A 26,255-nucleotide genomic window follows, 5' to 3' on the forward strand; every position below is an offset into this window, starting at 1 on the left:
GAGAAGAGGAAGGGAGGAAGAAGAAGAGGAAGGGAGGAAGAAGAAGAAGAGGAAGGGAGGAAGAAGAAGAGGAAGGGAGGAGTTAGGTACCTGGTAACTTTTTCTAAGAAGTGTTCCAGGGCAGCATCTGAGAGATAGGCTCCTCCCTCCTGAAACAGGAAACAATAGTCCACCATAATAAAAATGTCAGTGATACCTTCTGCCTCAGTAATATCAAAGCACCAAAGGGACCCTCAGTAAGCTTATGAATCCGCAAACCCTAGGTTTGCGCTAGGAAAACTGCCGCTCTGGTTAGTGTGGGTATGGTTTTTACCAGTTCCTCCCTTGGGGTATTGCCTTCTAGCAGCTCTTGCAACTGCCTCAGCCAGACTAATAGGGTGCTGGCCATGCAGGTGGAAGCTATGGCTGGATTTAGATTTGCGGCTGCAGCCTCCCAAGCTCTTCTCAGAAGTGCCTCTATTTTTTGTCCACGGGATCACTGAGAGTTCTGGAGTCGTCGAAAGCTTAGTCAGCCTTGTTTGCGACACTGGCGAGGGAAGCATCTACTTTAGGGCATTTAGCCCAGGGTTTAGTATCCTCCTCTGAACGGATATCTGCGTTTAATCACAGCTGGGGTAAAGAGCTTATTTTCCGGTTCTTCCCAATTCTTTCATAACCAAGTTTTTCAGAGACTCATGTACCGGAAAGTTTTTTGGTTTTTTTTGGTTGTAAGCCCTTGTACAATTTATCGTGTAGTGAAAGCTCTGCAATTTTTTGTCTCTTTTATACACAGTGTATCTGCTATGGCTATCAGTAAATTATCTGTGTCTTCTGTGGGAAAAAGTGTACCCTTTGATGCTGGATCCTCGTCATTTGAGTCATAGCACAGGCCATCTTCGGATTCTGATTCCAAATTGTCTGAATCAGATCCCTGCTCCACTTGGTCCACCTCATCCCCGCTGCATAAGGGGATGGGTGTCTTGCTGGTAGATGGAGTGCTGGCCTGGCTCGAGCTTGCTGGAGCCTCCCGTTTTTCTATGGCTGTATGAAGGGGACCAATCATGCTTTTAAATTTCCTTTTTAAAGGAGTAAAGCATATCCTTAAGGAACCTCTGTCACTCTTTGGCCACCATTTTATTGATGCATTTCTGGCATAGGGTTTTTTTCCCCCATTCTTGAGGAAACCTGTGACCCAAGAGGCACATGACTTGCTACTGGTCTTTGCCTTTTTCTTTTCTGGGGTCTTTGTCTGTAAATAAGCACAAAGGACACAGTAGGCAGGGAGTTGCCATACACAACAATGCAAAACCGTTTGTGGTGAGGTAAAGCTAGAGTGCTCTGGCTTACCTTGGAGCTGTCCTGGCCGGCAGGATCTGCAGGGCAGGGTGGGGAGGCATCCGACACAGTCAGTTTCAGAAAAGGAACCACAGCACAGGGACCTTTAACTGCTTCAGGCCAAGCTCCAGCCCCACCCCCAGCTGCCCCCTATGCAGGTTGACGGACATAGCTGCATTGCAACCTTCTGATATCCTAGGGTCAGCTTCTCCTTGTGAAATTGAGGAATTTGTCTTCCGCTTGCATTTAGTTTAAAATGCTGTGAGTTTACTTTTAAAAAACACGCTGCTGCCGGAAGTGGCCTCAGCAGACGTTCCCTGCTCCGACTTCCTCCTTCCCCTAAGACGGCTTTGGACCGGAATCGCTTCACCGGAAGTGACGGTCCTGCAGCCATCTTGCTCCTCCAACATGCTCCACGGTTTCCCTTGACAGGTGCCCGAAGGGTGAAGGACCAGGGGTGCTGTATGCAGGGGGCGTCCCCCTGCTCCACAGGAGGCGGCTGGAAGGATAGCTGTGGCAAGCAGGAACTAGCCTAGAAGATCCGCTGGCTCCAGGTACGGTTTGGGGGGGGGGGGGGAAATCACCGGCATCCTGACAGCTGGGAGGATGGTTGCAAACCCCTCAGAAGGGGGGTCAAACCTCAGGCGGGGGGGCCAGCGCGCCCCAATGTGCTGCCCCTGATCTGCACTGCCCAAGGCTCGCTGATCTAGATGGGAGGCGGGTCAGGGAGCCTCCTGCACATTAGCACAAGAGACTGAAAAAAAGAATTAACAGATGCAGCTCATGTGGGTCCAGAGGAAACACAATCAAACTGAGGCAGAAAGTATGACTGACATTTTTATACTGGTGTATTATTGTGTTTCCGGTTTCAGGAGGGAGGAGCCCATCTTTCAGATGCTGTCCTGGAAGACAGAGGAAAAAAAAAAAAACACACACACTTATGAGGCACAACATATTTTAGGGACAACACTGGAGAGGAGGCGAGTATTGCAACCAAAGCTCCTTTTTTATTTGACATATTTGTGTCTGTTTTTTTTAACTCATGCTTTGGCCTCAATACATTAAAGCAGGCATGTCCAATCTGCAGGGCGCATGCGGCCCAGAACCGCAGGCAATGCGGCTCATCGGTGGCGGAACTCCAGATTGCTCCCCCCCCCTGAGAAGATTTTGGTGACTCCCCCTCCTTCTCTGGGATGGTGGGTCGGTAAGCTAAGTTTGTGGATCCCGACCCTGCATCCCCGAGCATCACACAACTGTAAATAACTGAGCCGGCACTAGAGGAAGCAGAGCCAATGATTCCTGTATAGCACCATCTCCTGTCACAGGTGGAGTGATAGCAATTGCACTCTGCCTCCACCTGTGACAGAAGTCGGGTGGCACTATACAGGAAGCATCGGCTCCGCTTCCTACAGCGCGGCACATGTGAATGTCACGCTGATCCTCAGGAATGGTGGGTCGGGAACCCGCCAACAGTACCAGCCAGCAATACCCAACAGTATCCGCCAGCACCAGAAAGCAATACCCAACAGTACCAGTCAGCAATGCCCAACAGTACCCGCCAACACCAGCCAGCAATGCCCAACAGTACTTGCCAACACCAGCCAGAAATGCCCAACAGTACCTGCCAACACCAGCCAGCAATGCCCAACAGTACCCGCAACCAATACCCACCAACAGTACCTGCCAGCAATACCCGCCAGAACCAGCAACAAATACCCACCAACAGTACCAGTCAGCGGTACCCACCAGTACCAGCCAGCAGTACCCACCAGCATTCTGCAAAATATGTAGAAAAGGTATGTGCATTAGCGTGTGTAAATTGTTGCAATAGGTTTTTTAACAACTAGTTGTGTTTTGTCAAAACCTGTCATGTCCTTGTTCATACATTTATGAATGAGGACATGACATTTTCTGGCTGCCTAAGTCATATGTGCTAGGGGTGTAACTATCCCCCAGCACATAACTGTAAATATCCCAGCATGTGCAGTGTTTCTGACTCCTACCACCATGACCACTTCAAATCACTGAAGTGGTCATGGTGGTTAGAGTGTTCCTTTAATATCTCTCAGAAGAAGTAAACCTCTGTAAACTAATTCCATTTCATTTGAACATCCTCTAGTTGTGTTAAATTAGTGCCGAGGGGGGGGGGGGGGTGCGGCTGTGTTGTATTATTTATATACCTTAACCATAGTATATATTTTATATGTGGCCTGAGAAAATCTCTCTACACTCAATGTGGCCCAGAGAAGCCAAAAGGTTGGACTTCCATGCATTAAAAAGAGTGACTCCACTTTCGTGGGGGTGAAGGGGGAGTAGCAAATAAAGAAAAAAATATAGCGTATGCAATTGCAACACAAATCATATTGCAATTGAATGTTATTAAAAATTACCTTTCCTTTTCAATCTGCAGCTGTTGTACTTTTCTGAAAATGCATTGCAATATGGCTATCTGGAGCTATTCTGTACACAGAATGTGTACTGACCACACCCCAGAAACATCATTTCCTGCTTGTGTGATTGGCTCATCAAGTTTCCCAGAAGTCTGCCTAAGAAGCAAGTCAGATTTCAGGCATCCCCTACAACAAAAATTTAATTTTTGGTGAGATACTCCCAATAGGAACACGTCTAAAGGGATGCAGGCCCAGCAGCTTTCCTCAGAGCCTTGCAGCTTCTACAGCTGACAGATAAATAGGAAACCACTCCTATTTGCCCCACTCAGCACAGAGGAACAAACAATGATTTATTCAGAACAACAAAAAAGATAGGAAGGAATTTGCAAGGAATATGCAACAAAGTTTGTTAAAATCCTTGTCTGGTCAATTAGTATCCTAGAAAAACACAATCTATGGCAGCCCCCATGTTAGGTACACTTCAAATTCTTATCCCATATGGAGGGAATCGCAGTCTGAGGGCACTCCTTTCACAGTGCAGGGAAAGTCATCCTGCACAGACAACCTATCATTACTTCAAAAGTGCAACATTCAACTTTTTAACATACCATATTCAGCACACTGGATAGAACAAGCTCTCATGTACAAATAGAATTTCATGAGTATATACGCGAAGTCACTTTTTCATCCACTTCTAGCTTCCTGTGTTTCAACTTTCACATATATGCGTTAATTATTACACTCAATTCTAACATTTCCATTTTTGAATTTTGCTATGGTTCTGAACACAAATCGCTAGGTTACAGATCCTTACCCAGCTGTGTGCATTGTCCCATTGATAATACCCCTGTGTTCAAATAAAAAAAAAAAAAAAAAACCTATACAACTACAAAAGCGCCTTCCCTTCCTCCCCATGTGCAAGAGGCCTTATTGATCACTATACAAGACAAGTTTTCAAAACTGCACTTATGTTTGAAAACAAAATACAATGATAATTTAACCACTTGAGCGCCGGAAGGTTTTTCCCACTTCATAACCAGGCCATTTTTTTGCTATTTAGCACTGTGCTACTTTAACTGGTAATTGCAGTCATGCAGCTCTGTACGCAAATTAAATATTATTCATTTTGCACACAAAGGCTTTCTTTTGGTGGTATTTGATCACCACTGGGTTTATTATATAAATAAGAAAGACCGAAAATTAAAAAAAAAAAAAAAGTATAAATTTAAATATATATATATTATATATACATACACACACAAACAAACCCAATTCCAAAAAAGTTGGGACACTGTACAAATTGTGAGTAAAAAAAAGGAATGGATTTACAAATCTCATAAACTTATATTTTATTCACAATATAATATAGATAAAATATCAAATGTTGAAAGTGAGACATTTTGAAATGTCATGCTAAATATTGTCTCATTTTGGATTTCATGAGAGCTACACATTCCAAAAAAGTTGGGACAGGTAGCATTAAGAGGCCGGAAAAGTTACATGTACATATAAGGAACAGCTGGAGGACCAATTTCCAACTTATTAGGTCAATTGGCAACATGATTGGGTATAAAAAGAGCCTCTCAGAGTGGCAGAGTCTCTCAGAAGTCAAGATGGGCAGAGGATCACCAATTCCCCCAATGCTGCGGCGTAAAATAGTGGAGCAATATGATAAAAAAGTTTAAGAGAAAAATTGCAAAGAGTTTGAAGTTATCATCATCTACAGAGCATAATATCAAACAATCTCTGTGCGTAAGGGTCAAGACCAGAAAACCATACTGAATGCCCGTGATCTTCGGGCCCTTAGACGGCACTGCATCACATACAGGAATGCTACTGTAATGGAAATCACAACATGGGCTCCGGAATACTTCCAGAAAACATTGGCGGTGAACACAATCCACCGTGCCATTCGCCGTTGCCAGCTAAAACTCTATAGGTCAAAAAAGAAGCCATATCTAAACATGATCCAGAAGAACAGGTGTTTTTTCTGGGACAAGGCTCATTTAAAATGGTCTGTGGCAAAGTGGAAAACTGTTCTGTGGTCAGACGAATCAAAATTTGAAGTTCTTTTTTGAAAACTGGGACGCCATGTCATCCGGACTAAAGAGGACAAGGACAACCCAAGTTGTTATAAGCGCTCAGTTTAGAAGCCTGCATCTCTGATGGTATGGGGTTGCATGAGTGCGTGTGGCATGGGCAGCTTACACATCTGGAAAGGCACTATCAATGCTGAAAGGTATATCCAAGTTCTAGAACAACATTTGCTCCCATCCAGACGTCGTCTCTTTCAGGGAAGGCCTTTCATTTTCCAACATGACAATGCCAGACCACATACTGCATCAAATACAACATCATGGCTGCGTAGAAGAAGGATCCGGGTACTGAAATTGCCAGCCTGCAGTCCAGATCTTTCACCCATAGAAAACATTTAGTGCATCATAAAGAGGAAGATGCGACAAAGAAGACCTAAGACAGTTGAGCAACTAGAAGCCTGTATTAGACAAGAATGGTACAACATTCCTATTCCTAGACTTGAGCAACTTTTCCCCCGATGTTTGCAGACTGTTAAAAAAAGAAGAGGGGATGCCACACAGTGGTAAACATGGGCTTGTCCCAACTTTTTTGAGATGTGTTGATGCCATGAAATTTAAAATCAACCTATTTTTCCCTTAAAATTATACATTTTCTCAGTTTAAACATTTGATATGTCATCTATGTTGTATTCTGAATAAAATATTGAAATTTAAAAAACTTCCACATCATTGCATTCTGTTTTTATTCACAATTTGTACAGTGTCCCAACTTTTTTGGAATCCAGTTTGTGTGTGTAATATATATATATATACACACACACACATATATATATATATATATATATATATATATATATATATATATATATATATATATATATATATATATATATACATACATACATACATACATACACACACACACACACCTCAAACAAAAGGAAATTAAAACACATCAGAACTCAATGGGGAAAAATCTCGTGCTGGATGTCTGTACTGATATGGACTGGGTAATGTGTTAGGAAGGAAAGGATGCTACATTGATGGAAATGACAATTAACCTACAGAGGGCTAAATTCAAAAGGCAACGCGAAAATCAAAGTGAAAAAATAAAAAAGTTGTAGCAGGCTAGTCCATTTTTCTGTAATTTCATTGCAGCAACTCAAAATGGTACTCAGTAGTTTGTATGGCCCCCACATGCTTGTATGCATGCCTGACAACGTTGGGGCATGTTCCTAATGAGACGACGGATGGTGTCCTGGGGTATTACCTCTCAGATCTGGACCAGGGCATCACTGAGCTCTTTAACAGACTCAGGTGCAACCTGGCGGAGTTAAATGGACCAAAACAATGTCTCAGCAGTGCTCTATTGTATTTAGGTTAGGAGAGCATGGGGACTATTTAATGGTATCAATTCCTTCATCCTCCAAGAACTGGCTGCCTACTCTCCCCACATGAGGCAAGGCATTGTCCTGCACCAGGAGCAAACTAGGACCCACTGCACCAGCACAGGGTTCGACAATAGGTCCAAGGATTTTATCCCGAAACGTAATAACAGTCAGGGTGCCATTGTCTTGCCTGTAGAGATCTGTGCGTCCCTCCATGGATATGCCTCCCCAGACCATCACTGACCCACCACCAAACTGGTCATCCTGCACGAAGTTACAGGCAGCATAATGTTCTCCGCTGATTCTCCAGACCCTTTCAGGTCTGTCACATGTACTCAGGGTGATCCTGCTCTTAGCTGTGAAAAGGGCGACAGCAGGGCAGACCTGAAAATTCTGGTGTTAATTGGAAAATGCCAATCGAGCTCCACGGTGCCGGGCAGTGAGCACAGGGCACACTAGAGGATGTCAGGCCCTCAAGTCTGTTGCTTATTGTTTGGTCAGAGACATTCACACCAGTAGGGCTCTGGCAGTGCTCATCCTGCTCCTCCATGCACAGAGGAGCATATAACTGTCCTGCTGATGGGTTAAGGACCTTCTATGGCCCTGTCCAGCTCTCCTAGGGTAACTGCCTTTCTCCCGGAATCTCCTCCACGGCAATTACATGTATTGATATTCCATCCTGTTGGAGCTGGACTGCCTGTGCAAACTCTATAGGGTCCAGGTATCGCCTCATGCTACCAGTAGTGACATTGACCCAAGCCAAACGCAAAAGTAAAGAAACACAATGAGAAAAGAGGAGTAGGGAAAAAAAAATATCAGTAGCTTCCACCTGTAAAACCATTCCCGTTTTGTAGGTCATCTCATTTGTGTCCATCTAGTGCGCCTGTTAATTTCATTAACACAAAGTAGGGATCGAACAATTATCGGGGGGAGAGATATTCACTTTTTTTGAAGTATCGGACACAAACTTGCCGATATTGCTTCAAGTGGTTGTACCGGGATGACGCCTGCAGCTAGTGGCATCACCCTGGTACGTTTTTTTTTTTAGCGTGGACGTTTTTAGTTAACCGATGCAGCTAATCAGCAGCTCAGCTGTTATTACAAGCAGCAGGAGGGGACATTCGCCCCTCCCGCCGCCAGGCCCGGATACCCTGTCCCACCGAAGACCCAGACAAAGCTGGAATCAGCTCTGATCGGGTAACCGGAAGCGATGTCATGGCATCACGTCCCGTTACTGGCGTTTTAAAGTAGCCAGATTATTAAAAAAATTACAGTATTCAAAACATGGTATTTTGCATGTTTTTAAGTGCAGAGGAGGGGTTTGGGGTCTTATAGAGCCCAGATCCCTCCATAAAGAGTACCTGTCACTGCCTATTACTGTCACAAGGGATGTTAACATTCCTTGTGACAGCAATAAAAGTGATTTAAAAAAAAAAAAAAAAAAAAAAAAAAAAACACAACACATTTTAAAATGCACAAAATTTCGGCACCTCATATCGACCAGAAGGGTGACTGGAAAACCGGTATCGGGCCTGAAAAAATGGTCGATCCCTACACCAAAGCAGCTGAAGCTGATTAACAACCCTCTCTCCTATTTTACTGACAAGATCAATATCACAGGAGTTTAACTGTCTTGATGCTATACTCTGATTAAAAAGTGTTCCTTTCGTTTTTTTTGAGCAGTGTGTATGTACAGTATCTCACAAAAGTGAGTACACCCTAGGGCTGGGCGATATGGCTGAAAACTGTATCACAATATCAGTGTTTCATATCGGTCGATATCGATAATTATTGATATTTTTTATTACCCATTTAAAATAAGGACCCTAGGGTGAGAATGCAGGGCGGCGGGCATGGTACAGGAGAATGCAGGAGAATGCAGGGCACTGGCATGGTGCAGGAGAATGCAGGGCACTGGCATGGTGCAGGAGAATGCAGGGCACTGGCATGGTGCAGGAGAATGCAGGGCACTGGCATGGTGCAGGAGAATGCAGGGTACTGGCATGGTGCAGGAGAATGCAGGGTACTGGCATGGTGCAAGAGAATGCAGGGCACTGGCATGGATGGTGCAGGAGAATGCAGGGCACTGGCATGGTGCAGGAGAATGCAGGGCACTGGCATGGTGCAGGAGAATGCAGGGCACTGGCATGGTGCAGGAGAATGCAGGGCACTGGCATGGTGCAGGAGAATGCAGGGCACTGGCATGGTGCAGGAGAATGCAGGGTACTGGCATGGTACAAGAGGATCCGGGGTTGTGGGCATACTACAGGAGATGCAGTGCTGTGGGCATGGTACAGGTAGACCATGCCCGCAGCACTGCATCCCTTGTAGTGTGCCCGCAGCCCTGCATAATGGCAGGTAGTGAAGCTGTTTCACTTACCTGTTCCAGAGGCGCCTTCATTTTAAAAATTGCGCCGCCCGGCCCCGACAGGTCATTGCGCACGCGCCGCTCGTATACTTTGGGCTATTCTCGGCCTCTCCCGAGCGGCGCCGCCGCTCGGGAGAGGCCGGGAATAGCCGAAATTACACGAGCGGCGGCGGCGCGTGCGCGGTGACATGTATGCGACGGGCGGCGCCATTTTTAAAGCTTAAACCTGTATCGTTCAAAGCCTTGTATTGCTATCGATCCCCTGACTATCGCGATACATATCGGTATCGTTTTATCGCCCAGCCCTAGTACACCCCTCACATTTTTGTAAATATTATATCTTTTCATGCGACAACACTGAAGAAATGACACTTTGCTACAATGTAAAAGTAGTGAGTGTACAGCTTGTATAAGGCTCCATGCACACAGGGGGGTCATAAAAACGAGCTCCAAAGCCATTTCTTGACGCCAGAAAAAAGCCGCTGTAAAAACGTGCTTTTAGTAGCTTTTTCCATTTGCATTATTGCACGTTTGGCCACGTAGCTTTTAGCAGCGTATTTTCTGCCTCCATTCAAAAATCAATGGTTCCCTATGTGAGCCTATTGATTTGAATGGAAGTCGCATCGCAGGTCGGATCATCCTGATCCGACTTGCGGTGCGACTTGTGCTGTGAGAGTCTTGAGGGGGAACTCCACGCCAAAATGGGGAAAAAAATGGCGTGGGGTTCCCCCCCAGGTTCCAAACCAGGCCCTTCGGGTCTGGTATGGAATTTGAGGGTAGCTCCACACCGAAAAAACAGTGTGGGGTCCCCCCCAAAATCCATACCAGACCCTTATCCGAGCATGCAGCCCGGCAGGCCAGGAAAGGGGACGAACGAGCAGCCCCACCCCCCTGGACCATACCAGGCCACACGCCCTCAACATGGGGGGGGGGGGTTTGGGGTAGGGGAGCCCCCTGCCCCAAAGCACCAACACTCCCCCATGTTGAGGGCATGTGGCCTGGTATGGTCCTGAGAGGGTGGGGCGGCTCACTCGTCCCCTCCCCTTTCCTGGCCTGCATGCTCGGATAAGGATCTGGTATGGATTTTGGCGGGGGGGGCTACCTTCAAATTCCATACCAGACCCGAAGGGCCTGGTTTGGAACCTGGGGGGGAACCCCACGCCGTTTTTTTCCCCATTTTGGCGTGGAGTTCCCGCTCAAGATTCTCACAGCGCAAGTCGCACCGCAAGTCGGATCATCCTGATCCGACTTGCGGTGCGACTTCCATTCAAATCAATAGGCTCACATTAGGGAACCATTGATTTTGAATAGAAGAAAAAAAACGTATAATGTGGCTTAACGCACGTTAAGCAACGTTATTCAGTCTTTAGCAGCGTCAGACATTTTTACAGCTTGACGCTGCAGCTCCAGAACGCACAGTTCCTGGGTTTTTTTTGGAGCTGTAAAACGCCTATGCCACTTGGAGCTCCTAAAAGATCTATGTGTGCATGAGGCCATAGAATAACATGGATGGGCGTTCTGAAGCTGCAAAAAAAAACGTCTGACGCTGCTAACAGCAGCTCCAAAAACGTCCAGTGTGCATGAGGCCTAACAGTGTAAATTTGCTGTCCCCTCAAAATAACACAACACAGCCATTAATGTCTAAACTGCTGGCAACAAAAGCCAGTACACACCTAAGTTCAAATGTCCAAACTGGGCCTAATTTTTTATTTTGTGTTGCCATCATTTTCCAGCACTGCCTTAACACCCCCCACTCCCCCCCGGGCATGGAGTTCACCAGAGCTTCACAGGTTGCCACTGGAGTCCTCTTCCACTCCTCCATGGCGACATCACAGAGCTGGTGGATGTTGGAGAACTTGCGCTCCTCCATCTTCCGTTTAAGGATGCCCCACAGATGCTTGGCCGGTTCTTTAGCAGTGAGCGTCTTGGAGGTGTGTTTGGGGTCGTTATGCTAGAATATTGCCCTGCGGCCATTTCCGAAGGTAGGGGATCATGCTCTGCTTCAGTATGTCACAGTACATGTTTGCATTAATGGTTCCCGCAATGAACTGCAGCTCCCCAGTGCGGCAGCACTCATGCAGCCCCAGACCATGACACTCCCACCACCATGCTTGACTGTAGGCAAGACACACTTGTCTTTGTACTCCTCACCTGGTTTCCGCCACACACACTTGACACCATCTGAACCAAATCAGTTTATCTATGTCTCATAAGACCACAGGACATGGTTCCAGTAATCCATGTCCTTAGTCTGCTTGTCTTCAGCAAATTGTTTGCGGCTGCGTGCATATTCTTTAGAAGAGGCCTTTTTCTGGGATAACAGCCATGCAGACCAATTTGATTCAGTGTGCGGCGTATGGTCTGAGCACTGACAGGGTGATCTCCACCCCACCCCTTCAACCTCTGAAGCAATGCTGGCAGCACTCGTATATCTATTTCCCAAAGACAACCTCTGGAGATGAAGCTGAGCACGTGCACTCTTTGGTTGACCATGGCGAGGCCTGTTCTTAGTGGAACCTGTCCTGTTAAACCACTGTATGGCCTTGGCCACCGTGCTGTAGCTCAGTTTCAGAGTCTTGGCAATCTTCTTATAGCCTAGGCCATCTTTATGTAGAGCAACAATTCTTTTTTTCAGATCCGAGAGTTCTTTGTCATGAGGTGCCATGTTGAACTTCCAGTTACCAGTATGAGAGTGTGAGCAATAACACCAAATTTAACACACCTGCTCTCTATTCACACTTGAGACTTTGTAACACTAAAGAGTCACATGACACTAGGGAGTAAAAATGGCTAATTGGGCCCAATTTGGACATTTTCACTTAGGAGTGTACTCATTTTTGTTGCCAGCAGTTTAGACATCAATGGCTGTGTTGAGTTATTTTGAGTGGACAGCAAATTTCCACTGTTATACAAGCTGTACACTCACTACTTTACATTGCAGCAAAGTGTAATTTCTTCAGTGTTGTCACATGAAAAGTTATAATAAAATATTTACATAAATGTGAGGGATGTACTCACTTTTGTGAAATACTTCATTACTTTCTTACAAAGAATAACATCCAAGCCTGGCTAAATTTTGAAAAAACACATCTAAAGTCAACCAAAAGCATGTGGAAAAAAATACATTCTGGTCTGATCAAACCAAGGTTGAATTTTTTGGCCATAATTCCAAGAGATATGTTTGGCGCAGAACACTGCACGTCACAAAAAGAACATACCCACAGTGAAGCATCGTGGTGGCAGCATCATGCTGTGGGGCTGTTTTTCTTCAGCTGGAATAGGGGCCTTACTCAAGAGATAAAGGGAATTATGAACAGTTTCAAATACCAGTCAATATTGGCACAAAACCTTCAGGCTTCTGCTAGAAAGCTGAACATGAAATTCATTTTTAAACATGACAACGACCCAAAGCAATTAATCACTTAAGAACCTGACCTATTTCCGACATGTTATTAAATAAGTATTTTTTGCTAGAAAATAACTTAGAACCCCCAAACATTTTTTTTTTTTTTAAGCAGAGACCCTAGAGAATAAAATAGAGATGGTTGCAATACTTTATCACACCATATTTGTGCAGCTGTCTTACAAACGTAAATCTTTTAGTAAAAATACATGTTTTTGAATTAAAAATAAGAAAACAGTAAAGTTAGCCTATCTTTTTTCTATATTGTGAAAGATAATGTTACACCAGGTAAATTGATACCAAACATGTCATGCTTCAAAATTGTGCAATGGTGACTAACTTGGTACCTAAAAATCTCCTAAGGCGGCACTTTAAATCTTTCTACACGTTAGCCGTTTAGAGTTACAGAGAAGGTCTAGTGCTAGAATTATTGCTCTTGCTCTAACGATTGTGGCGATACTAAACGTGTGGTTTGAACACCGTTTACCTATGTGGGCGTGACTTACGTGTGTGTTTGCTTCTGCGTGCGAGCTCACAGACTGTCACTGTCCCTTTAAAAAAAATGTTTTTGATCACTTTTATTCCTATTACAAGGAATATAAAAATGGCTTGTATTAGAAATAAGCATGGCAGGTCGTCTTTATTGTGAGATCTGGGCTCAAAAAGACCTCAGATCTCACATTTACTCTTAAAAGCAAGCAAAAAATAATAAATTAGCCCTTTCTGGGGGGCGGAAGTGACGTTTGACTTCGCTCCTGTCCTCCAAGGGCATAGAGTCGAGTGGGGGGGGGGGGGGCCCATCCTGCCCTCACTCGATCTCCTGCCCAGCAACACAGGGGATTAGATTTTCCCAACTACCTCCAGTAAGCAGGGAAAACGACCAGGAAGCTGTGAGGGAGGGGGGTGGTCACCTCTCCTGCAACCCATAAAAGCGATCCCGTGGCAAATCCGCCGCTGGGACCACTTTTATGTAAAAGAGGGCCACCGGCCGTGTAAGAAAATGCCGGGGTTATGGCAGCCATCTGCTGCCATAACTCTGGTATTTAACGTCAAAATAGCAACGTAAATACATGGCAGGCGGTCTTATGTACAGTAGTTAACAAAGGTTTGGAATGACCCGGCCACAGCCCAGACCTGAATCCAGGTGAAAATATGTGGGGTGATCTGAAGAGGGCTGTGCATAGGAGAGGCACACGTAATCTGACAGAATTAGAGTATTTGTACAAAGAAGAGTGAGCAAATATTACCAAGTCAAGATGTGCCATGCTGATAAACTCATTCCCAAAAAGATGGAAAAAAAAAGTGCTGGACAAAAAAACAAATAAAAAAAAAGGTGCAATAACAAAGTATTAGTTTAAGAGAGTGCACACTTACCATAAGATTTCAATTTTTTTTTTTTACTTCCCTCCACCTAAAAGTTTTCAGTTTGTTGTTTGACTGAGTTGTACAGTTTATAGGTCACATTAACCCCTTAGCGCCAACGGAATGCAAAATATGTAGGGGGGGGGGGTTGTACTAATGGCATCACCCGGTGCCATTGTTTAGAGCCGACGGTCGGCTTTCTTGCAATGACAGCCTACGCGGCTGAGTAGCCGCTCAAATGTCATTACAAGGAGCGGGAGAGGATGCCCCCCTACCGCGGCTTGCTCGGGTCTCCCGTTTGTTTGGGAGACCCCAAGCAACCATCTTACACATCCAGCGGCTGCCTTTAGACCCGAATAAGGCCGGAATCAGCTTTGATCGGGTCTCTGATGTAAAAACTTGGCGTTTTGAATGCTTTTAAGTGCAGAGGAGCGATTTGGGGTCTTTTACACCCCAGATCCCTCCATAAAGAGCACCTGTCACTGCCTATTACTGTCACAAGGGATGTTTATATCCCTTGTGACAGCAATAAAAGTGATCACATTTTTTTTTTTTTAAATAGTGTAAAAACAATAAAAATTAAGAAAAAAATAAAAAATGTAAAGTGCCCATTCATCTGTGCTCACAGAAGCGAACGCATACGGAGGTCGCGCCCACATATGTAAACGGTGTTCAAACCACACGTGTGGTATTGCTGCGATCGTTACAGTGAGAGCAATAAATCTAGCACAAGACCTTCCCCAGTAACTCAGACAGGTAAAAAAAAAATTTAAAGCGTCGCCTATGGAGATGTTTTAAGTACCGAAATTTGTCGCCATTTCACTAGTGCGCAAAATTTTAAAGCAGAACAGGTTGGTATCTATTTACTCAGTGTAACTTTCACATTATACAAAAAAAAAAAAAAAAAAATTGGCTTTTTTTTTTTTTTTTTTAAATTCATGACAGTGTATTTCTTCCCCAAAAAATTGCATTTGAAAGACTGCTGCGCAAATACAGTGTGACATAATAGGTTGCAATGATCGCCATTTTATTCTCTAGGGTCTCTAATTTTTTTTTTTTTTTTTAAACAAACATAGATACACACAACCGTTCCAAAGTTTGGGGTCACCCAGACAATTTTATGTTTCCCATGGAGCACAATACTACACAATACTTCCACAGATGCGAGCCATTGATCGCAACCCAGATTTGTTCATTTGCATACACCAAAAACTATTTTTTCTAACAAATTAATTCAAGACCATGTTGCAAAATAGAATACATTCCAATGAAAGTCCAAGGGCCCTTTCACATGGGCTATCCGATCATGTCCGCCTGTCAGTTTTTCAGACAGACCTTGCAGTCTCCCCTATGGAGGGGCGGATGTCGGCAGACTCCTCCGCTATCCGATCCTGCCTGCAAAATGATGGATGGTGGTCCTACTTTCTATCTGTCTGGCGGCTCAGATGGAAAAGGACAGGCGGTCAGTTTACATCTGATTTCCCCATAGAGGAGAGCAGGACAATGTCCGTGTCCCCTCTGCATAGCAGAGCGGACAGGACCTATCATCCGCCTGCTCAGCGGGCTTCAGCAGAGCAATCCCCCGCTGAGCAAATAGAATCTGCTGCACAGAGACACCCATGTGAAAGGGGCCTTAGGAGCAAAGCTAAATTGTAAACAACAAAAACCTAATTTACAAGAATTCAACTACAAGGGAGTCTCAATATTAACCACTTGCAGACTGCCTCACGACTATTTACTGCGGTGGTCAGCCCCTCACAGGCAAAGCGACGTAGGACTACTTCGCTAGCCTATGAGGCTCTAGGGAGCGAGCGGCAGGAGGCACGCTCCCGCGCGGTCACGGATTTCCCCCCCCCCCCCCGCGCGCATGTGCCCGGCGGACCTGATGTCAGCCTGGCACTCGCGATCGTCCGTTACACCGGAAGAAAGGCAGGCGGTAAATGTAAACAAAGCCGCCTGTCATTCTTCCCTGTGTAAGAATGGAGATCACACGGCTCTACTATGTAGGACCGTTGATCTCTGTTCTTACACTAGTAGCCACAGCCAATCACAGTTAGAAACACGCCCATAGGGACACACTTAACCCCTCCCTCTCCAATAAAGTTAACTCCTTCACTGCCAGTGTCATTTTTACAGTAACAGTGCATATGTATAGCACTGATTACTGCAGTAATGTCACTGGTAACCCCAAAAGTGTCAAAAATGTCAGTCAAGGGTCCGATCTGTCCGCCGCAATGTCGCAGTCCCGCAAAAAAAAAAAATCGCAGATTGCCATTACTCGTTAAAAAATAAACAAAAATGACAAAAATCTTTCCCTTAGTAAAGGCAATAACTTTTGCGCAAACCAATCAAAATAAGTTTTTTGCGATTTTTTTTTACCTAACATAGGTAGCATAAAACAAATTGGCCTAAAATGTTAAAAAAATTTGATTCTTACATTTTTTTGGGGGAATTTCATATAAAAAAAAATGTGAAAAATATTGTTATTTTTGCAAAATGGGGACGCTCTTTTTTTGGTTTATAGCGCATGATCAAAAAAAAAAAAAAAAATCGCACACGTGATCAAATACCACCAAAAGAAAGCTCTGTTTGTGGGAAAAAAAGGACGTCAAATTCATTTAGGTACAGCGTCGCACAACCGCGCAATTGTCCGTTAAAGTCACGCAGTGCCGAATCGCAAAATAGGCCCTGGTCAGGAAGGGGGTAAAATCTTCCGGGGCTTAAGTGGTTAATTAATCAGGTGTCCAGCAGACAGTTGATTATAAAAGAACAAAGAAAACCCTTCCTATTTCATGCTGTCAGCAATGGCACCACATGAAAGAGAAATGTCACGAGACATAATAAAGAAAATGTTTTCTGTACATAAGAAAGGTGAAGGCTAAAAGATCAGCAAAGCTTTACTTATCAGTCAGAACACTGTACCAAAAGTGATACAAAAATTTAACAAAGATGGAACTGCAGCCATCTCACAGAGACGTCCAGGCCATTCACAGGAGTTAACTTCTCGACAAAAGCGTCTTATGATGAGAAGGGCTAAAGAAAATCACCATGCGAGTTCACTGCATTTAGTTAAAGAAGTAGAAAGCCAAACTGGGGTGATTGTTTCCAGTAACACAATATGGCGTACACTGCAGAGGAATGACATGCATTGGTGTCATCCACGAAGGAAGCCTCTCCTCAAGCCCATGCCGGACTAAAATTTGCCAGGGCCCATGCTGAAAAAGAAGGAGACTACTGAGACTCTGTACTCTGGAGTGATGAGACCAAGATAAATGTTTTTAGAACTGATGGATCCAAAACTGTATGGCATTGCAAAATGTGAGGAGTACAAGGAAAAATGCATGGTGCCTACAGTGAAACATGGTGGTGGCAGTGTGCATCTGTGTGGCTGCATGGTGTCAAGGAGCTGCATTTCATTGATGGCATCATGAATTCACAGGTGTACTGCTCTAGATTGTAAGAGCAGATGTTACCATCACTCCGTGCCCTTGGTCGTTGTGCACTTTTCCAACATGACAATGATCCAAAACACACATCCAAGGCCGCTGTTACATTTCTGAAGAAGAACAGGGTGAAAGTGATTCAGTGGCCAAGTATTGTACGTCTCCTGATCTGAACCCAATCGAACACCTATGGGAAATTCTGAAGAGAAAAGTTGAGCATCACTCTACATCCAGCATCCAGGCTCTAAAGAGGTTGTTCTTGAGAAATGGAAAAGGATAAAATGTTGCAATATGTCTCCAACTTGTTCATTCCAAAACTCTAGGATGTAGTAGTTCTTGTTGTGGAATGTATTCATTTTTGCATCAACTCATTTCGGTAAAACTGAAGATTTTGAAATCTTAGATATATTATAAACCTTACTTTCATGCAGTGAGATTAACAAAAATGTTCTATAAAACTCAGTTTTGTCAAAATGTCTGAAATCATTATGCCTTGATACTGCCTCGTGGGTTTGGCCTCCTGAGATATTGAGGTCACACATCCCAGGATGCTTCACTCCACTGCGTATCTCCTGAGCCATCTCCGCAGCACTAGCCATGTACCGCCACGCATTATCAGGGGGCTAGCTCAAATAAACCAGAAATGGCAGCAAGCCTCCAGGTGATGTGAGGTGGTGTCACAGCTCCCAGCCATGTCTGGTACTCTCTCCATTCCCAATGGCTGACACAGTGGATCTTTTGATCATAAAGGAACAGGCTGAGAATAGGTACCTTTACATATCTTTTTTACACAGATTAGATAATATGGGTGTTAGGAGGGGGGAGGGGACAGGCTTTAGCTGGAATTCTACTTTAGAGCGGTTGTAAACCTCAGGCATGAAATATGAACAAAGCATATCCCTCTATAGTGTGTACTTGCCTCAATCCAGAGCACTAAGTGTCATTTCTGTCTGCTTCCTTCCTCTGCTATCAGCATAAGTCACTTCTGACAAGTTGTTCCTGTGTATTGTGTGAAAGTGAGGGAAGGGGAGGGGAGGTGGAGGGGAGGGGAGGTGGAGGGAAGGGGGAGTTGTCTCTTTCCTCCAATCAGCTCTCAGGGCTCTATGTAGTTTTTACATTTCATCAGTACACACCCTTTTTTCTGAACTCTCAGACAAGCTATAAAAATTTAGGACTTTGAACTGATGTAGAGAATACTACAAATAAACAGGTACAACTAAGGAGGATTTGTTTCATCTGTGTATCACCTGAGGCCAGTGACTTGACTTCACTGGGTATATGGAAGGGTTTACAATCACTTTAAAGAGGAAGTAAACAAACACCTTTATGTTTTACCTATAGGTAAGCAAACACAAAAGCTTACGTATATGTAATGTAAATATCTCCTAAACATGCAATGTTTAGGAGATATTTACTGTACACGCAGCCAGTGAAATCACTGGCGCATGCACTCTGAAGGAATGGCCGTTTCTTCATAGCTCTGTACCGTGACCGGAGGCTCCCGCACAAATGCATGGGAGTGACGTCATCACGGTTCCAGCCAGTCACAGAGCCAGTGTCCGCTAACCCGAAAGGAAGACCAGATGAAGATGGACGTTGTCTCCAGCGATGAGATTGCATCGCTGGAATGCTTCGTTTTGAGGTAAGTTTCACACAATGTGCTAGTATGTGATGCATACTAAAGGGGGGGGGGGGATGCAGCAGTTTACAACCGCTTTAAGAACAACCTAGCTGTTGGGGTCAGATGGGCAAAAATTGGAAAAAATATTGAGTAGAAGTACCTTTTTAATTACAGCCATCTGGTTTATCTGTGAAGTGGGCAGCATTTTCTTTACCACTTTCAGACCAGGCCCTAATTTGCGATTCGGCACTGCGTTATTTTAACGGATAATTGTGCGGTCGTACGACGCTGTACCTACATAAAATTGACATCCTTATTTTCCCACAAATAGAGCTTTCTTTTGGTGGTATTTGATCACCTGTGCGATTTTTATTTTTTGCGCTATAAACAAAAAAAATCAAAATTTTGAAAAAAAAAAAAATCAAAATTTTTTTTAACATTTTAGGCCAATTTTTTTTCTGCTACATATTTTTGGTATAAAAGAAAAATCGCAATAAGCGTATTTTGATTGGTTTGCGCAAAAGTTATTGTGTTTACTAACTACGGGAAAGATTGTCATTTTTATTTATTTATTTTACTAGTAATGGCGGCGATCTGCGTTTTTTTTGCGGGACTGCAACATTGTGGTGGACAGATCGGACCCCTGACATTTTTGACACTTTTGGGGGGGACCAGTGACATTACTACAGTAATCAGTGCTAAAAATATGCACTGTTACTGTAATAATGCCACTGGCAGGGAAGGGGTTAACACTCTTGGTGATCAAGGGGTTAAATGTATGCCTCATGCTTACTGACGTGGGGGGGGTGTTCTGTGACACACACAGAGATCGCAGGTTCAGCCATGCTGAATCCTCTGATCTCTCCCTGTCTTTCACAGATAAGATCCGCCTGCTTTCTCAGACCTCTCCTCCTCCGGCCTGACTCCCACTCCCCTGGGTCCCGCCGAGATCACTAGGAGTCCAGCAACGTAGGTCTACGTCGCTGGACCCAGGGGAGCCGACCTGCCGCAGTAGTATCACTGTGAGCGGTCGGCAAGTGGTTAATTTGTCACCGACACAGTGATGCATTCCTAATAGAGATCCACCAAAATTTCAGCCGCGGAAATATATCAGGCAAAAATTAGTGAAAGTGCCGATAATGGCACCGAAAGCGCATGCGATTTTGCCTTGATTTTCTGTGTATTTGTGGCGATTTTGCTGCAATTTTAGTATGATTGTGCTCATGGTGTGATTTTCATAGGTCATGTGACTCAAAATCCGCACCCAAAATTTAACACGGGCGCATTAATGATGCGTTCTTACTGCGTTTAAAATGCATTTTAATGGGGAGCTGCGTTTTTTTTAACTGACCAAAAATACAGCAAGCAGGATTTTTAACACTACAATGGAAGTGCAGCGGACCAGTGTGAAAACTTACATAGAATTTAAAGGGATACATTTTTCTTGAGCTTTTCTTGCACTAAATGTGCCAATAATGGCCAAAGATAACTTCATATTCATTTACATTGATATTACTTAAAAAGTCAACTTAAAGACATTATATATATATATATATATATATAAATATATATATAAAAGCAGAAATATTTTTTTAAAAATTTCATTTTTGATTTTTGGCCAAGTGCATCCCACATTTTCGGTACCAAAATATTTATTCAGTGTACCTCTAATCCCTAAGCCCCAGTTCACATTAGTGCGATCACGGAGATCGCATGTAATTCGGAGCGCACTGCTCCTAAATTACATGCGATCTCATGTGCGGTGCACATTTCAGCCATACACTTTGTATGACTGAATTCGCACTAAACACGCACCTGAGCCTTTTTTTTTATCGGCAGCAGAATCGGATTGCATTAATGGATCGCACTAGTGCGATCCGATTCTGTGCAAACTTGCAGATCGCACTGCGATATGCGATCGCAACTGGGGGTGACGTTAACTTTTAATTTACACCCCCTGCGTATCGCATATGGCAGTGTGAACTGCCAGATGTGCGGATGCGATGTGGGATCAAGCTGCATATTTGCAGCGTTCCCGCATCGCACAAATGTGAACCAGGACTAAAGCCTGTTATACGCAAGATTTTTTTTTTTTTGCATTCTAACCTCATATGGAAACTGAAGTGACAAAAATTCTCGAACGGCAGAATAAAAATTTGGAAGGATGTAATGTGTTGAATTGCGTTTTTGAATAACTGATCTGGTATCGGACGAGAAAATTGTTCGTGCTTGTCCGATTGGATAACATCGGATGAACTGTCGTGAAAGCCGTTTACTAACGATAAGATTATTGTATGATCACTTCAAAAGCGGTCATTTTTGTACAATTTTCTGATCGTGTGTACGGGTCATTAGGCTGGCCATACATTGTTAGAATCTTAGCTGGTTCAGCAGGAACCGTCAATGGGCAGGCTGAATGTACCAAGTTGATCAATCAACCAACCTGTCAGATTCTCTTGCTACCATCACTAGAGGCTGCTATAGCCCCTAACAATATTCACTGATTTTTCCAGGCAGGGGTGGCTTTCCCCAGGAAAAGACACCTGCTGATTACTCTGTTACCACTGTGTGTTGATAGGGGAATCGTGCAAATTTCTTAACTGTATTTTGCACTCAACTTTGGTACAACCAACCTGCCGGATTCTCTTGCGATCACTAGTGGCTGCTATAGCCGCTAGCGTTATTCACTGTCTTCTACCAGTGGGGGCATCTTGCCCCAGGAGAAGACAATTGCTGATTTCCCTGTCAGTGTCGATGAGGGAATCGTGCAAATTTATTTCCTGCCTTTCGCACCGTGTATGGCCAGCCTAAGGGCTCGTACACACTAAGAAAATCGGGCGAACATTTTCATGCAAAGAATTTTCGTACGATTTTCGTATAGTGTGTACAGAACTTTCTACAGATGATTCAGAATTTTCTTTCATTGGTTCCGATTGGCTGTGAAACAACAAGCAAAGTCAGACAATCGTTTGCCCAATTTCTATAACGTGTGTACCCCACTTTACTTTACATTCACACCTGAGTTGTGCCTGTAGGCAGCCTATTCATTTCAATGAGTTGCTCTTTTCGCATTCGAAGAAAAAAAAAAAAAAACCCAAAGTCCCACAGCACCATGGCACTAACGCACAGGGGTGACATTAATTAATGCCGTCCTCGTACGACTGCTAAAGAGCAGCACATTTTCCCTGTGGGTTAGGAACACACGCAATTTTGCAAGTGTAAACCTAGCCTTATGTCCGGTACACACCTGAATCGCACAGGAACGCAGGTCACCGCTTTCTGGTGTGAACCAGCCCCTGAAGTGGCGCCAATAGGAACTACCTGAATGTTTCATGTGTGGGAACTCCTGAGAAAAGTGTGGCGAGGCTCTAATGAAGTTAGGGTTGCCACCTCATCCCTTTAACTACTTCCGGCCCGCACTATAGCCGAAGTACGGCTATAGCGTGGGCTCTAATTTCCGGGAGGCCGTCTTTATACGGCCTCCCAGTAACAGGCTCCCCGTGCGCTCCCGCGAGCGCGCATCGGGGAAAATCTGTGTCGGCCATGTCCCTTGGACACAGTCAATCACAGCGGCCATTTACCACGTGATCGGACCGTGCAATGAGATGATCTCATATGTAAACATATGAGATCATCTCTCATCGACAGCTCTCTTCCTCACACGGAGACTGCAGTGTGAGGAAGAGGAGAGCCTGAACACCGGTAAGGGGACACAAAGGAATGTAATCAGGGCACTGATCACCAGTGCCCTGATTACAGAAGAGGGGAAAAAAATGCCACAACTGCCCACAGTGCCCGCCATCAGTGCCCCCCGTCAGTGCCCATAGTGCTGCCAGTCAGTGCCCATCTAGGCACTGATGGGCACTGACTAGCAGCACTATGGGCACTGAGTGTGGGCACTGATGGTGCTGCCCATCAGTGCTGATCAGTGCCACCCGTCAGTATCCATCAGTGTCACCCATCAGTGCCGCCTCTCAGTGCCCATCAGTGCCGCCCGTCAGTTCCCAGCAGTGCCACCTCTCAGTGCCCAGCAGTGCCACCTCTCAGTGCCCAGCAGTGCGGCATATTAGTACCTCCTCATCAGTGCCACCTCATCAGTGCCCATCAGTGCAGCCTATCAGTGCCGCCTCATCAGCGCACACCAGTGAAGGAGAAAATTTTTTTTATTTTCAAAATTTACTCACAGAAAATAAGTAAAACTTTTTTTTTTCAAAATTTTCTTTTTTCTTTCTTTTTTTTTTTGTAAGAAATAAAAAAGCCAGAGGTGATTAAATACCACCAAAAAGAAAGCTCTATTTGTGTGAAAAAAAATTATAAAAATTTCATATGGGTACAGTGTAGCATGACCGCGCAATTGCCATTCAAATCGTGACAGCGCTGAAAGCTGAAAATTGGCCTGGGCAGGAAGGGGGTATAAGTGCCCAGTAGGCAAGTGGTTAACCTGGTACACATAATAATTACACAGGTTCTGAGGCTGATATAGGTCACATAAGGTACCAAGTAAGTTTAATTACCACCTTAATCAGCCACAGAACCTGTGTGTCCTGGTTTAAAGGGATGAGGTGGCAACCTTAAATGAAGTATGTTTTTAAGGAAGTGCTTTATTGAATGGCCCCCTCTTTGTGTTTTCTATTAGAAAGTTGGAAGTAGCAGTGACCCCTGCAAGTGGTAGTACCCAGCAAAGCTGGCTATGCCAGGGGCACTGTACAACCAATGACACCTTATGCTGCACGAAGGGGGGAGCCCAGTCAGAGGCCCTTGGCTAGTGTGTGCTGGAGGCCGCCTGAGGGAGAGGAGGGGATGCGGCAGGCTAGGAGTAGAGAGGGCTCACCTAGGTAGCCACGCTTGCTCCGGCCAATGAGGGAGGAAGGTCCTAGAAGGGCCGCCTGGATCATAGAGAAGCTTCTCAGCTGCAGCCTTCTTCTCTACTCATACCGAGCCGCTCTTCATTCATCAGATATCACGTCTCCGCTCCGCTCTGTTCAAATAGCCAATTGACTTCCCGAGAGACAACCTCACGGCGCCGCCATGTTGACACGGAGCGCGCACCCGCCTGTGGTCTCCCGCTCCCGCGCGCTCCCGACAAGGGAGGTGGGGGCGTCCGGGGGTCTCAGGCACATCCACACGCGGCTATGAATGGAGGCATTCAGCGCCCTCCACCTCAGTCTGTTCACCGTGTGACGTCATCCTGTTTGTGCCTCAGCAAACCTGTCACACCGGGAAAATGAGGTCACCATGGAAGTGTCCCATGGAATTAAAGAACGCTACAACCTGCGAATTCTCATTGAAACACCATAAAGTCAGTTTTCATTGTTGTAATCTGCACATTTGAAATAACCACTTCAATACTAGGTACTTTTATCCCATTCCTGCCCAGGCCAATTCTCTTAATGACAATTGTGCCGTCATGCAACACTGTACCCACAACATTTCTATCATTGTTTTGAGACCTATAGAGCTTTCTTTTGGTGGAGTTTCATCAACACTAGGTTTTTCATTTTTTGCTAAACAAATAAAAAAAAGACAGAACATTTGGGGGGAAAAAAACACTTGTTCCTTTATTTCTGTTATAAAATTTTGTAAATAGGTCATTTTTCTCTTTCACTGATGAGACTGCACTGATGGGCACTGATAGGCGACCCTGATATGCTGCATGGGTGGGCAATGATCAGGCTTCACTGATGAGACTGCACTGATATGCTGCACTGATAGGCGACCCTGATATGCTGCATGAGTGGGCAATGATCAGGCTTCACTGATGAGACTGCACTGATATGCTGCACTGATAGGCGACACTGATATGCTGCATGGGTGGGCAATGATGAGGCTTCACTGATGAGACTGCACTGATGGGCACTGATATGCTGCACTGATAGGCGACACTGATATGCTGCATGGGTGGGCAATGATCAGGCTTCACTGATGAGACTGCACTGATATGCTGCACTGACAGGCGACACTGATATGCTGCATGGGTGGGCAATGATCAGGCTTCACTGGTGAGACTGCACTGATATGCTGCACTGATAGGGGACACTGATATGTTGCATGGGTGGGCAATGATCAGGCTTCACTGATGAGACTGCACTGATGGGCTCTGATAGGCAACACTGATATGCTGCATGGGTGGGCAATGATGAGGCTTCACTAATAGGCGACACTGATGGGCACTGATATGCTGTACTTATGGGCAATGATGAGTCTGCGCTAATGGGCAATGATAATGCAGCAATGATGAGGCTGCGCTGATGGGCACTGATATGCTGCACTGATAGGCGACACTGATATGCTGCATGGGTGGGCAATGATGAGGCGACACTGATGGGCACTGATATGCTGTACTTATGGGCAATGATGAGTCTGCACTAATGGGCAATGATAAGGCAGCAATGAGGAGGCTGCGCTGATATGCTGTGCTGATGAGCACGGATAAGGAGAGACTGATACTCGACACTGATAAGCTGCAATATGTTCAGGGCCGGGACAAGGGGTAGGCAGGAGGGACAGTTGCCCTGGGCACAATGGTTTATTGCAGGGATGTGGGGGCGCCTTGACCCTAACCCTAAGGGAAGGGGGGCACAATTTGGCATCCTTGCCCTGCACACTGGATGACCTTGTCCGGGCACTGGATATGTTGCACTGATGGGGCTGCACTGATCAGTGTAAATGTCCCATGTAACTGGAAAGCCAGTTATCAGCTTCCCTTTCCTCAGACACCGACAGCAATGAGGAAAGGAAATGCTGATACCCGTCAATTGTTTACATGTGATTGGACGCAGCCGATCACATGATAAAGAGCCTACATCATCGGCTCTTTATCCTGATTGGTGATGCACTGTGTCTGAGGGACACAGCTCATCAGCAATCATCACACTGTACACGTGAAGGACATCATATGACATCCAGTCAGGATCTTTAAGCCACCACCTG

General features: G+C 45.0%; 1 protein-coding gene across 1 annotated transcript in view; it reads right to left on the reverse strand.

Annotated features, from left to right (window-relative positions):
• Positions 1-24,499, reverse strand: part of SCML2 (Scm polycomb group protein like 2) — a 277,149-nt gene extending 252,650 nt beyond the window's left edge. The window contains exon 1 of the mRNA XM_082245590.1: positions 24,157-24,499. The gene's annotated coding sequence lies outside the window, so the exon portion shown is untranslated. The remainder of the gene's footprint in view (positions 1-24,156) is intronic.
• Positions 24,500-26,255: the final 1,756 nt, after the last annotated feature.

Source organism: Pelophylax lessonae, assembly GCF_965119305.1.
Source record: "Pelophylax lessonae genome assembly, chromosome: 2".
NCBI lineage: Eukaryota > Metazoa > Chordata > Amphibia > Anura > Ranidae > Pelophylax > Pelophylax lessonae.